This window comes from Buceros rhinoceros, unplaced genomic scaffold, assembly GCF_000710305.1.
Source record: "Buceros rhinoceros silvestris isolate BGI_N320 unplaced genomic scaffold, ASM71030v1 scaffold12786, whole genome shotgun sequence".
Lineage (NCBI taxonomy): Eukaryota > Metazoa > Chordata > Aves > Bucerotiformes > Bucerotidae > Buceros > Buceros rhinoceros.
The window spans coordinates 35,236-38,318 of record NW_010415886.1 but is presented as its reverse complement, the minus strand read 5'-3'; positions in this window follow the sequence as shown (position 1 = coordinate 38,318).

Here is a 3,083-nt window from a genome sequence, read left to right as displayed (position 1 = left end):
GGGCTTTGGGGAGGGGTCGCAGGCGGGCAGCAGAGAAGGCGAATCACCCCAATCTCTAAGGTGGCACCCAGCCCACAGAGTGCTGGGACACAGCTGTGCAGTCCCACCTCCGTGTGCGGGGACAGCCCTCCTCCCAATGCCCACAGCCAGCGCCGGGTCCGGACTTGCTCTGAGCTTTTCACCAGCTCTGGCCCAGCAAAGTGCATGACGCCGCTGCGGCTCCTTCCCCTGGGTCAGGTGAGGGCTCGCTGCCGCAGGGACTCCCGGTGCCAGGAGAACTTCCCCTTCAGAAGCACACATCAGCCGGAGGAGAAACGAGTGCTTGCAGGCAGCAGATACAAAAGAGGGAGATGCAGCTGGAATAGATTCATGAGATGCAAATATCGACAGCAAACTTCTGCAGCCTTTGGAGATCCCCAGGTGCCGTGGAGTGCGTGGGAGTGTGCGGGGCACCGTGCATGGGAGCCCCCACAGCCGAGCATCATCTGCTGGCAGTCAAGGCAAGGGCCATCCCCAATTCCAGCTGCCAGCAGGGCTTTCCTGGGGGTAGAACCAAGGTCTGATGGCAAGTTAAGAAACCCCAAAAGCTGTGACTCTGCAGTGATGTGCTTCTTGGTTTCTATGGGAACAGGCTGAGCTGGTTGATGAGAAAACCACGTGCAGAAAAGGCAGGAGCAGCAGTGAGTGGTGCTGCTGATGCAGAGATTAATTGGTGTGACTCAGGCAGGGCTTTTATATAATTTGCAGCCATCCCAGAATGTGCCTCGGCACCTGAGTTGAGATGTAATGAGGAGATGTTCACAGGAGCACAATCTCATCACTTGTTGCAACGATTGTAGCTCCTACTTTAAAAAACAAAAATGGAGTGGGTAATTTATTTTTCTCTGCCAGCTCCTAACTCATCTACAACTTCACTGGCAAAGATCACTGCCAAGGTGTGGGGAGCATCTGTGGCTGGTGGGAAGGCAACAGACTGCTCCTCCCCTTGCCCTTGCTCAGCTTTGTCTCACCACAGGTTAAAAACGCTTTTCCTGGCCTGTTTGGCACACGAGAACTGCAGGTTTGGATGCATTTTTCAGGATGGTGCAGGGGCTGGGAGATGGCCTGGGAGGGTGGTGGTGTATTTGTAGAGTGTGTGGCCTGTGCTCCACTTCAGTCAGTTAGAGATAAGGAGTACAGCTCCAGCCTTGTTTGCAAAGAAAACACACCTGGGAACCAAAATTAGACCCAAAGCTGGAAGATAAACTCTGTTGTAAGCACTTGTAAGAAAGAGCTTAAGAAAAGGATTAAAAGGGATTTGTTGGGTCTCTGAGACAGAGGAGCTCCATTGGCAAATCTGATTATCAGCTCTGCGTAGCTCTCGGTGATTTAAACCACCAAAAGGCTGATGCTGGAAATAAGGCGGTTTTTGAGAGGCACGGTCCTTGTCCCTGTCATGCTGGAGCCATGTGTGGGCAGAGCTGGATGGGGCAACAGCCCTGCACACCTCTCCACGGGCAGCTGGGTTCCCTGGGGTCCTGGGCACCTTCCTCCCTTCCCACCCGGGGAGATTTTGTGCCTCCACGTCCCAGAGAAGAAGTGACCCGATGGTGTATTCCTTTCCCTGGCTTTAGCTGTGGATGGGTGAGGTTTTCACCCTCTGCCTAATGAATGATGCTCAATGCAAATCAGGAGATATTACTTGTGTGTCAGTGGCTGTTGAATTATTCATTGGTGAAAAAATCACCAGGGACCAGCCAAGGGAAAGTGCAATAAGCAATTAACTGCCTCCGTTGGTGCTGCTGCCTCTCGTTAGTCTGTGCTCATGTAATCGGAGCTTTGTCCAAGGGACATGTTCAGCTCGGAAAGGGGGCAGAGTGCATGAGCACGGGGCAGCTCCTGCTGGTGCCTCCCAGGGTGTGGAAGAAGGTTTCTGTTTGTCCCCGCATGTCTGGTTCTTTGGGGTCTTGTTTTGCTTTTTGTTGTGGTTTTCTTTAAGAATTTCTGTTTTCTGCCTGTGCTGAGTGGAGCAATCCCACTTGGCAGAAGAGCTGCATTGCCCTTCCCACCTCTGCACTGACCCCGCTCTGAGCTGGTCCCCGTGCTGCACTGGGGTGTCCAGCCGTGAGCCCCCGTGCAGGCTGCAGGGCACAGTCACCCTTGTAGCTCCCTCCTTGTAGCTCTGCCTCCACCAGCATCACCGTCCCATGGGGCCCCCTGAGCTCACCCAGCCCTGGGGACCCCCCGGCCCTAGAAGATGAACTCTGGACTCCTGGGCTTGGGCTAATCAATAGCAATTTGTCACGTTTCCAACGTCTGGGTGTTTTTTTAGCTTTTCACAAAGATAAATGCTTCTAATGAGCTGGTTAAATGTTGGCGATCAGCAGAAAACTGGTTTTAATTAAATTTACATACAAAAAATTGGTTGCAATTATGACAATTTGCTTGCTATGGAAATTGGGTGTGTGGAGAGGATAAAAGTGTTCTTGCAAAGAAAAGGACAGAAAATTCACAGTCACACTTACAGAAATAATCTCCTTAAATTTGTCACTTTGACTTCAATCCTGTACTTCTAATGTGTGCTCTGCACCCCAAGGGTTTAGCTCACTTGCTGAATGATGCCACATCAGCACATGGGAGCTGCAGGAACTCTGTGAAGGCCCCTGTTTTGTCACTCGGTGGCTCAGCCTTGCATCAAGCAGGGAGCCCCTTGCCCCAAGCAGGGAGCCCCTTGCCCCAGCCCACCCCTCTCTGGACCGTGGCAGGAGTGAGGGAGCAGCCGGAAGAGGAAGCATTTCTCTTCTCCTGGCCTCGTTTGAGTATCCTTAAATCAATCCTTCACCTGGTTTCCAGCCCTCACCCTCAGCAGCAGAGCTGGGTGCGCCAGTGCTGGTCCAAAGGTGGTGTGACTGGGATCAGGAGCTGCGCGGGAGGAACGCTGCTGGAGGACATGCTAGGTGAGGCCACTGCATCCCAATGGTGACATTGGCCCCGTGAGCCCCTCAGAAAGGTGACCAGCCCCACTTTGGTCATGCCTGCAGCTTGGGGGGTTTTGTCTCCCCACAGCCTCTGCAGTCCAGGGTGTGTTGGGCGCTTCCCTCCTC